Source organism: Eleutherodactylus coqui, chromosome 3 (assembly GCF_035609145.1).
Source record: "Eleutherodactylus coqui strain aEleCoq1 chromosome 3, aEleCoq1.hap1, whole genome shotgun sequence".
In the NCBI taxonomy this organism is placed as follows: Eukaryota; Metazoa; Chordata; class Amphibia; order Anura; family Eleutherodactylidae; genus Eleutherodactylus; species Eleutherodactylus coqui.
The window spans coordinates 119,539,681-119,552,426 of NC_089839.1; the positions used below are offsets into that span (position 1 = coordinate 119,539,681).

Consider the following 12,746-nt stretch of genomic DNA (forward strand, 5'->3'; position numbering starts at 1 on the left):
CAAGATTTGGCAGCTAATGTATCATGCAGGGATGTCATAGTACAAACACATCAGAATACATACGGTCTGGAGGTTAATTGCGATATCAGGGAACCACGGTGTTCCTCGTTGCCAAGGCAACGGACGTATGACGTAATGACGTCACTACGTACCTTTCGCATGGTTAGCTGCGATCCCGGGGAACCTCGGCGTTCCTCGTTACCAAGGTAACGCCCGCATGACGGAATGACGTCATCACGCATCCCTCACATGACCGGGATATCCACCGGCATGCCACGAATGAGATTTAGAAAGAACCTAAGGTTTTAACAAGGGTTGGCTTCTCTACCAACCCGGTCCTACAGCTATTTTTAATATTGATTTGTTATTGTGCAACTTCAGAACATCATATGGCTCTGAATGATGACGTTACCGTGCTGACGTGGTGACTCCGCCCACAGGATGGCGGGGGCCGTGAGCATTGCTGTGACTGCCAAATGTGAGTCATTTCTTTTAGACTATTTATAACACTGTATACTGTATTTATATATGCTTGAAAAAGACCCGTGAGTGGGTTGAAACGCGTTGCAATAAAACCTACACCTTCCAGGTGTAGAATAACAAACTTCATCCCGTGAAGCGCTACTTTGGATACTTTTTTCTTTTAACTTCAATGCTCTTAAAAGCGTTGAAACTTTAACTTGAACCAATTTTTAGTTAAACTGGGCTGCCTCCAGGCCTAGTTACCACTTAAGCCACATTAACCAAAGCGATTAATGGGTTTCACCTGCCCTCTTGGTTGGCCATGGCCAATTTTTTGGATGTACATTAGTACTGTTGATACAGCAATTTTTGTGGGCCCTCGCCTACAGTGTAATCAAATGAATTTTTAGCCCACCTGCATTACAGCTGACGTTACATCCGCTGTGTTGGGCAATGCAATGGGATATATTTATGTACCGCCGGTGGGTTCCAGGGAGCCACCCATGCTGTGGGTCCACAGGGAATTATAAATGCATCTGTTTCCACTTGTAAAGAACCCCAGTCTGACTGGGGCATGCAGTGTGGGCCGAAGCCCACCTGCATTAAGCACGACATTACTACCTCAGCTGTGTTGGGCAATGCAATGGGATATTTCTATGTACCGCCGGTGGCTTCCTGGCACCCACCCATGCTGTGGGTCCACAGGGAATTATAAATGCATCTGTTTCCACTTGTAAAGAACCCCAGTCTGACTGGGGCATGCAGTGTGGGCCGAAGCCCACCTGCATTAAGCACGACATTACTACCTCAGCTGTGTTGGGCAATGCAATGGGATATTTTTGTGTATCGCCGGTGGGTTCCAGGGAGCCACCCATGCTGTCGGTCCACAGGGAATTATGAATGCATCTGTTTCCACTTGTAAAGAACCCCAGTCTGACTGGGGCATGCAGTGTGGGCCGAAGCCCACCTGCATTAAGCACGACATTACTACCTCAGCTGTGTTGGGCAATGCAATGGGATATTTCTATGTACCGCCGGTGGCTTCCTGGCACCCACCCATGCTGTGGGTCCACAGGGAATTATAAATGCATCTGTTTCCACTTGTAAAGAACCCCAGTCTGACTGGGGCATGCAGTGTGGGCCGAAGCCCACCTGTATTAAGCACGACATTACTACCTCAGCTGTGTTGGGCAATGCAATGGGATATTTTTGTGTATCGCCGGTGGGTTCCAGGGAGCCACCCATGCTGTCGGTCCACTGGGACTTCACAATAGGGAGTTGTACCTGCCTGTGTCTATGAATTAAAAAACGCGGTCTGACTGGGGCATGCAGACACCTTGACAGAATGAATAGTGTGTGGCACATAGGTTCCCCATTGCTATGCCCACGTGTGCAGCTCCTGATGGCGGTGGCACAGGATTATATTTCTCATTGCTTCTGTACAGCATTGTGGGCTATCGCCCCGCCCCTTTTAAAGAGGGTCGCTGCCTAGCCATGCCAACCTCTGCAGTGTGTGCCTGCGGTTCCTCCTCATGGCAGACGCACTTCTAAATGGACATGAGGGTGGTGTGGCATGAGGGCAGCTGAAGGCTGCGCAGGGACACTTTGGTGTCCGCTGTGGGGGGGAGGGGGGGCGGTTGGGCAGCATGTAAGCCAGGAGAAGTGGCAGTGGAGTGTCATGCAGGCAGTGATTGTGCTTTGTTGGAGGTAGTGTGGTGCTTAGCTAAGGTATGCCATGCTAATGAGGGCTTTTCAGAAGTAAAAGTTTTTGGGAGGGGGGGGGGCCCACTCTTGCCGCTATTGTGGCTGAATAGTGGGACCTGTGAACTTGAGATGCAGCCCAACATGTAGCCCCTCGCCTGCCCTATCCGTTGCTGTGTCATTCCCATCACTTTCTTGAATTGCCCAGATTTTCACACAAGGAAACCTTAGCGAGCATCGGCGAAATACAAAAATGCTCGGGTCGCCCATTGACTTCAATGGGGTTCGTTACTCGAAACGAACCCTCGAGCATCGCGAAAAGTTCGTCCCGAGTAACGAGCACCCGAGCATTTTGGTGCTCGCTCATCTCTAGTTAAAAACCCTTGTGTCTGATGATCGGGTGCAGATGCACTCCTGCCCTGCAGTGTCGGGCCTGTCCCGACATTGGAGCTGTGGAGGGAAATGATGATGTCGGGGCAGGCCCGACATTGGATTGGAAAGGGTTAAGGACCAAATGATTTTCATTGTTGCATTGCAAGCGCCATAACTCATTGACATAGCTGTATCAATGTATTTTTTTTCTTTTTTGGATGAGTTATATTTTTTAATGGCACTGCTCTAAGGTACATATAACGTGTCATATAACTTTAGTTAAATTTTTTTGGGGGGAGATGGAAAACCCCCCCTAGAAATTCCTCAATTGTTTTCTTGGCTTAAATTTTTTGGCGTTCACCACTCGGTAAAAATAACAACCTGCGGCTCACCCGCTCCCGGCGTCTCTGTAGCTTTGTGATGTGCCGGCTGCCGCCCAGCCGACGCATGCGCAGAGCGGAGCGGGCAAGTCTTTACTGATATTTCTGTGCGGGCTCTAAATACTACAGTCCACTGTTCGGTTCCGTCCTGAGACAGAGCTGTTCGGCCGTGGTAATTACTCTTTCTTGCTCCCCGAATGGAGCAGAAAAGCGGAATCCCCAGTGCAGGTGTGAAAACACCCTAACACTAACTTCACACTGGCGAGCGTGATATCGGGCTGTGAGTCCTGCCCCTATATCGCGCTCCCCACCATGTGAATTACCCCCGAGGATGCGAGGCATTTTCATGTCAAAACAGCCTTGCATCACTTTGCGGAAGAAGCAATATTCTGCCGCGGCTCTCATTGCTTTTAATGGGAGACTTCACAATGCTGCCACCGGTCCCACTAAATGAAAATAATGGTCAGTCCAATGCGAAAGCACGCAGAAAGATAGAACATGCCGCAATTTGTTTCCCACATAGCATCGCATCGCAGTGCCATGCAGAAAAACATCGCTCATCTGTATGACACCATTCAAAAGAATGGGGCTCATATTTGTGCATCTCACAATACACAAAGCTTGCACGATTTTCACGGCAGTGTCAAGGCAACCTCAGGGCTCATGCCTATGGCCATATGTGTAAAATTCAGCATTTTACACATTTCCAGCCATTTGCACTGCCAGCAGAGACTGCATATGGCACTGCGCATGCCCACGAATCAAACGCTCACGGTCATGCACAGTGTGATTCTTTTTCTTTTTTCAATTCCTCGCTCTGCTTAGAGCGGGGATGTGTATGCAATCGCTGCCCATATGCAATGTATTTTGTATCGACAGCGTATTATACGCATCCCATACAAGAGTGCAGGGCTCACACAGTTTACGTATGCAGAGAAATAGAGCTTTCTGCAATTTATTTCTCTTGCGTATCGATACGCAGTCTCTACATGCACATGTGCATGGGACAATGAAAGTTCACCGACTTTCATTTACACTATTCACCGCGTATCACGCAGCCATGCAACGCACGCGTGATACACGGTGAAAAACACTGTTGTGTGCATGAGCCCTTACCTGAGTATCTCCTGTATATAATTATTTACGTACAGCTAGTATACATAATACATCTTATGTATATAGTGATGTACCAGAGTATACCTGCATGGTCAATATCACTACATATGGTAGATTTTATAGCAGTAGTGTATATAAAATTATATACAGGTGATACTAAGGTTATTCCAGCATGCTTTATATCACTATATACAGGATACATAACTTATACCAGTAGTACATATATGATTATATTCAGGAGATACCCAGGTTATAACTTCATTCTTCATATGACTATATACAGTACATGTGCAGCTTCCGAGAAGTGGGCCCACAGCTAAGGAGATGGCAGGGTAGATAAGGGCCTTGTCACGGTGGCGCTACTCCCCTAGGGGTAGCTCAGGACCTGTCAAAGTTACTGCTGGGGAAGATCACAGGAAAAATGTAACCGGAGGTTACCTGCAATTTTCTTGTCACTCATGAAGCCACAGTTCCGTTCTCTGTAGTAAATCTCAGTGAAGTGAATAACTTAGTACATACACAGGGATGCTTTCTGGACAAACCGGGAACGGTCGGTAATGTCCGTTTATTGCAACTTCAGCAAAGTTTCAACGAAAAACAGTTATCAGGCACAAAGTACACTTCTAGAAGGTGGTGTGACAGGGAGGACTTCTCGGGGTAATCCGGACAATCCACAGTCCCAGTAATCTGTGTGATCCCGCTCCCGGCAACTCTCTTTCTCCCTCCAACACTCTACCCGTCAACAATTACGCTTCTGGTGCCTTTCTCTCTTTTGTAGCGGTCCTTCTCTCTCTCTCTCTCTCTCAGTGCTAAGTGGTAGCACCGGCACATGATGGGTAGAGTAGGTCCAGGCCAAGCAGAAGAGAATCGCTCAGCTTCTTCCATTCTCCACACACAGACCGATCAATGCCTGTGGGGTTCACTCACTTGCAGACTGGTTAACTCACTCCCACTCGCTCTAGCATAGACTCCTTCAAGAAGACCACAACGACTCTCTCCCCTTGCACACACAAGGTCACATGACATACAACAAGATACATTTTCCAGACATAACCCAGACATTAACCCATTCAGTGCTGCAGAGATGCAATGCACATACCAAATGCATACTACAATTAAGACACTGACAGGACAATGGCACGAGACAGACATATAGCATTATGGAGGGGCCCGGCTCATGCTGGGCCACTACACGTGTACATCCCCCTGTATATAATGATATGCAGCTTACTAGTATAACCTGAGTATCTCCTGTATATAATTATGTATGTACAGCTAGTATAAGTTATACCAGCTATACATACAAGATAACATCCGGTACATATCTCGTTGTACTACATGTATTACTCCTCCAGTCTCCTCCTCCACTCTTTGACACTTTCAGTGCACCGCCGGCCAGACCAATCACGTGGTCAGCAGTGCACTGATAGACTGCAATTGTGACCACTCAAAACTGCAGTCTCTCAGTGGGAGGAGCCCTCCCCTTTCCCAGTGCCACCCACAGCATTTGGCAGGGAAATAGCCTCTAATAACCCGCACATAGGCTGCTGCAGACTGTAAACATGGGAGAACAGGAACTATCATCAGGGGTCATTTAGTAAGCCGGGAGAAGTATTAGCTTGCATATTTTCTGCTATGAGGGACATATATATATAATTTTTTTTATTAGCTTATATGACCCTCTTACTTAGATTTCCTTCGACCTCGCTCACAGCTCATTCAGCGGGCCATTCGCCAGCTCTACTTCTTTGTCACTTCCTTTTGCTGTTGGGGTTCAGTCCTCATTCCTCTGCTCTATTCTATTTTCATGGCCCCTATTGGATAAACTACAGCAAATCTGACTTTCAGTACCATCTCTATGTTGATGGCCCCCTATTATACACCTCTTCCTGAGAAATTGTCCCTACACTTCTGCAAAACACCAGTGATTGATTGTCCGCTGTCTCTAGCATTACCTTCTATCTATCTGAATCTAAACCTTTTCAAAAATTGAACTTCTTGTGTTTCCACAGTCTCCTAATCCACCTAACCTGATGTCTCCATCTTGGTGTCTGATATCACCATAACTCCTTGCCAGAACGCCCGCTGTCTTGGGGTCATATTGGACTCTGACCTTTCCTTTCTTCCCTATATTCAATCACTAACTTGCTCATGTCACCTGCAGCTCAAAAACATCTCAAGAATCTGTCCTTATCTCATGTTAGAAACCACTAAAAATCTTCTTGCTGTCCCGATCCATTCTTGTCTCCATTACCAATCACTCATCGGTCAGGCTGTTTGCACACAGCCGAGAAAATAGTGTGAGATTTTTGCGTTTTAAGATGCACAAATCTCCCTTGAATATGAACCCGATTCTTGCATGTGGTCATACATATGTACGACTTTATCCTGCATGGCACCGTGATGCGATGCAGTAAAACAAATCACGGCACGTCCTATCTTTGGGGATCCCCGCATCGTATCACCCATTATTTTCAATGGGGCCGATGGTAGCATTGCACTACATGCTAGATGCTCGCGGTGCTGTGTAATGTGAGCTTTCCCCATTGGAAACAGTGGAACAAACTCTGCGATCCTTTCGTTATGCAGTACCTTATGTTATTTATACTGGACAACAAACGCTGTCGGAAAAAAAAAAGCAAAAAAAGAGGAATTTCCGGGGTTTTCCTTACCCCCACCAAAAAAAATTAACAAAAGTTAAATAATACCTTCTACATAATCTAAAGTGGTGGTGCTGCTAACAGATACAACTTTTCTCACAAAAGTAACTCCTCATACGACTGTACTGACAAGGAAAGAAAAAAGTTACAGCTCTTGGAATTTGACAATGAAAAAATGAAAATAAATTGCTTGACTATTAAAGGGGTTTTCTAAACTTTTAAAATATTGGGCAGAGGGCAGGAAATCATTAATAATAACATGCTAAGCCATATACACCAGGTCAGCACCCTGCTGGTCCGCTGCCACCGCTTCCTTGTAACCTCCTGTCTGTGTTTACTTTGGCTGTAGTAGTCTATATACACATGTGACTGCGGCAATGTAAGCATAGTACGATGGTAAGGACAGGGGCAGCATAGAGGGGATAATGGTCAAAGGTGCAAAATCGGCCAGTCCCTAAGGGGTTAATTTCAATTTTATTTAATTTTTTTTTAAGAAATCGCTATTTTACATATATAATTTACAAGTATTCACCGGCTGATGAAAATTCTAGAGAAATTAGCTCATTTCAATTTCATAGTCAGTTTTACATTTTGTTGCTGCTATATATAAACTGACCGCTAGGTGGTAGCAAAGTGTGTGCTAGAGCTGCCGCTCTACCACAGAGAGAACAGGCCTTCCACGCCCGTGACGTAATGACGTTCAAAGCGGAAGTCCAGTTGTGGACAGAAGTGTGGGTAAGCGTTCGGCGGCGCGGAGCTTGGTGGGTGTCATGTGGCTTCTCTGCTGTCGGATAGTCTAGTAGCTTTCTGCTTTTCACGCGTTGTACAGTTTATGTATACCAGGGCGTCCGAGCATGCTTACATCTCCTGCTGCACGGCTTACAGTACGCTGCACCCTCTAGTGGTGGCTTCTGGTGACTAGTTCTGTGGATGTCTCACCTGGTACATGTAGTGAGAGGCCATTCTGGAATCTATTGGATGTCGATAGGAGCTGCGCCTGCAATTAGGAGCGCCTGTCACTTCCGCACCCCAGTATATCTCGGCACTGACTGCCGGTGTTGTCTAGGGGACCCCTTTAACTTAATTGCCAGCCTTTGTACCCGCTGAAGCCTGACATATCTTTCGTGAGTACTGGTGCCCAAAACTGTCCACAATATTCCATGTGTGGTCTGACCAGTGACATGTAAAGAGGAGGAAAACTGTTATCATGTGTCCCTCTTCTGATGCCCCCCATGATCTTATTTGCCTTGGCAGCAGCTGCCTGACACTGGGTGCTCCAGTTAAGCAAACAGTTGAAGTCTTTCTCACACAGGTGATGGTAAAAATGCAGTGTTTTTACTAGGGCAGAGCTGCTTTGTACAGCTTTCAGTGTAAAAATAGAGCATGCTGTAATTTTATTTTTCCCTTTTCTTTCTTATTCTTGCTGCTTCTTCCGCTTGCGTATCCGTGAGTGTGAAGGAAAATTTGAAAATGCATGGCTTTCAATGCCCGCATTTTACCGCGGATCATCCACAATTTAAAGGGGTTGTCCCGCGGCAGCAAGTGGGGTTATACACTTCTGTATGGCCATATTAATGCACTTTGTAATGTACATTGTGCATTAATTATGAGCCATACAGAAGTTATCAAAAGTTATTCACTTACCTGTTCTGTTGCTAGCGTCCTCGTCTCCATGGTTGCCGTCTAATTTTCGCCGTCTAATGGCCAAATTAGATGCGCTTGCGCAGTCCGGGTCTTCTTCTTTTCTCAATGGGGCTCCGTGTAGCTCCGCCCTGTCACGTGCCGATTCCAGCCAATCAGGAGGCTGGAATCGGCAATGGACCGCACAGAAGCCCTGCGGTCCACCGAGGGAGAAGATGCCGGCGGCCATCTTCAGCAGGTAAGTAAGAAGTCACCGGAGCGCGGGGATTCAGGTAAGCGCTGTCCGGTGTTCTTTTTTAACCCCTGCATCGGGGTTGTCTCGCGCCGAACGGGGGGCGGGGGTTGAAAAAAAAAAAAATAAAACCCGTTTCGGCGCGGGACAACCCCTTTAAATCCAGTCGTGTGAGAGCAGCCATACTGTTACTGAACAAGACCTACTATACCAAAACCGACCGTTCCAGTAACACTATAAGAGCCAAATAATAACACCAAAGTGTTACTGAAAAAAAACACTATACAAACACCAATATTACCCCCATACAGCGACAGTTCTACACAGGTGCTCTGCACACCCTGTAAGTACCATTTCATCCAGCATTCACGTGACTGCCACTCTACTTTTTCTTCTCATCCTGCCCAGACTACCATGAAGACTTCTCCAAATCACATGCAGGGTTTGACGCCCAGACATCTTTGACTCATGATTTTTCCATTTACCTTGCTTTGAGTTCCACACCATGTCGCCATCTACAGTGCCGAAAATTGTAATAATTACTCCTGTGGTACCCCAGACACTAATACTGCCCCGTGTAGGTCCCACACAGTAAGTGCCACTTTTAGTGCCTCCCAGACGGTAAAAGTGCCCCCACTCTGTAATAATACTTTCTTTATTGCCTCCATTTAGAATTTTTTTTTCCCCTGATATGCATGAAAATAAAAACAACGTAAATCCAGCTACCGGCTTACCCTGGCTGAAACGTTTATTAAGGTATAACGTAGGGTATACTTAGTACCCCTGAGAATCCATAAATTTGCCCCAGAAGGTTCCCATAACTGTTTTAGGCTCTGCTTTTTTAGATGTGTTGTAGGGTGGGATCATTCTGGAAGCCGGCGGGTGAGCTTATCTGAGTAATTACTAAGCACTTTTTGGTTATAGGATGTCAGACAATTTCTGTCATTAAACTCATAATAATAATAAACAACTTTATTTGTATAGCGCCAACATATTCCACAGCGCTTACATAGACAGGGGTGATACAGAAAGACAAAAGTACAAACATTACAGAACCACGGTTACATAGTAATCAATTGACGGGAACAATAGGGGTGAGGGTCCTACTCAAACGAGCTTACATACTACGAATAGTGGGGTGATACAGAAGGTAAAGGGACTGGAGATGTGCATGATATGGTGAGGTGGAGCGTGAGAGATGCTATATACAGACAATGGTCAGACATTCAGCCGTGTGACGGCAGAATCGGTATGACTGCAGGAGCGGTTTATGATGGCTAGCAGGGATTGCAGTCAGTAGGTCAGGGAGCATGTTATCAGGCGGAGTACAGAGGGGTTTGTTTAGGGAATGCGGTATGCCTCCGTGAAGAGGTGCGTTTTTAGAGCACGCCTGAAGTTCTGCGAGTCCTGGATTGCTCGGGTATCCTTTGGTAGTGCGTTCCAGAGGAACGGTGCTGCTCTGGAGAAGTCTTGGAGGCGGGAATGAGAAGTTCGAATTAAAGGGGCGCTCAGTCTGGTTTCGTTAGCAGAGCGGAGAGCCCGGGGTGGTTGATGGATTGAGATGGAGGCAATATAGGGGGGTGCTGTGCTGTGAAGGGCTTTGTGGATGAAGGTAGCGAGTTTAAATTGAATTCTGTATTTAACGGGCAGCCAGTGCAGTGACTGGCACAGGGCAGAGGCGTCCGAGTAGCGTCTGGACAGGAAGATGAGCCTGGCTGCCGCATTCAGGGTGGATTGGAGAGGGTAGAGTCTGGTGCAAGGGAGGCCGATCAGCAACGAGTTGCAATAATCAAGCCGGGAGTGGATGAGGGCAACAGTAAGCGTTTTTAACGTGTCCACAGTGAGAAAAGAGCAGATTCTTGCGATGTTCTTGAGGTGCAGCTGAGTAAAAGAGAGATCAGAAATGAATATGACCCCAAGGCAGCGGGCATGTTGTCTAGGAGTGATGGGGGCGCCACACACTGAGATGGAGATGTCAGGAGGAGGTCGGTTAGTGGAGGGTGGAAATACCAGTAAGTCAGTTTTAGAGAGGTTTAGTTCTAGGTAGAGAGAGGACATGGTGTTAGAGACAGCAGACAGACAGTTGGTGATGTTTTGGAGTAAAGGTGCAGAGATGTCACGGGAAGAGGTGTATAGCTGGGTGTCCTCAGCATACAGGTGGTATTGGAGGCCAAATCTCCTGATTGTCCAATAGGGGCTGTGTAGATAGAAAAAAGAAGAGGGCCGAGGACCGAGCCTTGGGGGACCCCAACAGCAAGGGGAAGAGGAGGGGAGGTAGAGCCAGCAAAGGAGACACTGAAAGAGCGGTCAGATAGGTAGGAGGAGAACCAGGAGAGGGCAGTGTCCTTTAGGCCAATGGAGCGTAGCATACTGTGGAGTAGTTTGTGGTCAACAGTGTCAAATGCTGCGGAAAGGTCGAGGAGGATCAGTAGGGAGTAATCGCCCCTCGATTTGGCTGTCAGGTCATCGGATACCCTTGTAAGGGCAGTTTCTGTCGAGTGTTGAGGTCGAAAGCCAGACTGTAGGGGGTTGAGGAGAGAGTGCTCTGATAGGTAGCTTGCAAGGCGGGAGTAAACCAGGCGTTCTAGTAGTTTAGAGATGATGGGGAGGTTTGAGATGGGTCCGTAGTTGGCAGCATCTGTCGCGTCCAGAGTCGGCTTCTTTAGCAGTGGGGATATGATGGCGTGTTTGAAAGAAGAGGGAAAGATGCCAGAGGTCAGAAAGAGGTTGAATATAGTGGTGAGATGGGAGATGACCACTGGGGAGAAGGAACGGAGGATGTGTGAGGGGAGGGGGTCGCTAGTGCAGGTGGTGGGGCGAGCAGAGAAGAGCAATTTGGAGACTTCTTCCTCTGTCGCTGGTCTGAGTACAGACAGTGAGCAGGAGCTAGATGCAGAGCTGACAAGACTAGGGTCAGGGCTAGTCTGGGATTGGGAAGTTATTTCCTGACGGATGTCATCAATTTTCTTTTTGAAGTAGGCAACCAACTCTACAGCACTGAGATCTAGCACAGGGGGCTGCGGTTTAGGGCTGAGAAGGGAGTGAAAAGTATCAAAGAGCCGTTTAGGGTTGTGGGATAGTGAGGAGACTAGAGAGGTGAGGTAGACTTGTTTGGCATGATGGAGGGCGAGGTTGTAGGTTCTGAGCATGAATTTGTAGTGGAGGAAGTCTGCGGATGTTTGCGATTTCCTCCACAGCCGTTCAGCACTTCTAGAGCACCGCCGGATGAAGCGCATTTGAGGCGTGAGCCATGGTTGCCGCGTTCTACATCAGATGGCTCGGGTCATGGGGGGGCGCGGCTTCATCCAGGGCATGTTTGAGAGCGGTGTTGTAGTGAGCGGCAGCCAGGTTGGGGCAGGTGAGGAGAGAGATGGGGGACAGAGAGGACTGTAGGGATTCAGCAAAGTTCTGGGTGTGAATGGCCTTAAAGGGGTTGTCCCGCAGCCAAAATTAAACTTTTTTTTCACAGCTCAGTCCCCCATGTTCAGCAAACATCACAAACTACCCATGTAAATCGTTTGTATAGAGCGTTTCTACTCACCATGAAGCAGTTTTATGAAGTTATAAAATTCTTCTTCCAAGATGGCTGCCATCATTTCCCAAGGTGCACCGCGGGTCTTCTCCCATGGTGCACCGTGGATGTTCTTCTCCAGTCTGAGCGCCACTGCCGATTACAGCCACCTCATTCGCTGATCGGCACCACGTGACGGGGGTGGGGCTACGCAATGACACAGAAGAGGGAGGAGCCAGGACGCAGCTTGTGAGCCCGGACCATCCAAAAGAGGAATCTTCAGTGCGCAAGCGCGACTGTTCCTGCGACCAGAGGAGAGGTTTGGTCGGCGCCATGGAAACGGGGACGCCAGCACAGGGGGCGGGACCCCCTATAGGTAAGTAAATAACTTCTGTATGGCCAATATTTAATGCACGATGTATATTACAAAGTGCATTAATATGGCCATACAGAAGTGTTAAACCCCACTTGCTGTCGCGGGACAACCCCTTTAAGGTTCCTGTAGGTACTGTAGGTATTAACACGTGAATGATGATTAAAGCGGCACCATTAGCCTTGGACTGTCCGATGGGCGGTTCACATCTGCCAGCGGACTGGGTGATGTCCCTCCTTCTGCTAAAAATTCCCCCCCTATATCTCGATGGACGTCTCCAGCTCTGGCTGCTGCAGAC

The 12,746-nt window shown here is 47.6% G+C and overlaps 1 protein-coding gene across 7 annotated transcripts in view; it reads left to right on the plus strand.

Annotated features, from left to right (window-relative positions):
- Positions 1-456: 456 nt before the first annotated feature.
- TBCE (tubulin folding cofactor E) overlaps positions 457-12,746 on the plus strand; it is a 193,279-nt gene continuing 180,989 nt past the window's right edge. For 4 of the 7 annotated variants that reach the window (XM_066596008.1, XM_066596012.1, XM_066596013.1 and 1 more), the window contains exon 1: positions 7,390-7,452. The gene's annotated coding sequence lies outside the window, so the exon portion shown is untranslated. Of the gene's footprint in view, positions 479-7,362; positions 7,453-7,492; positions 8,571-12,746 lie in introns of those variants that run through there. The other 3 variants (XM_066596011.1, XM_066596009.1, XM_066596010.1) reach the window with 3 other exon arrangements.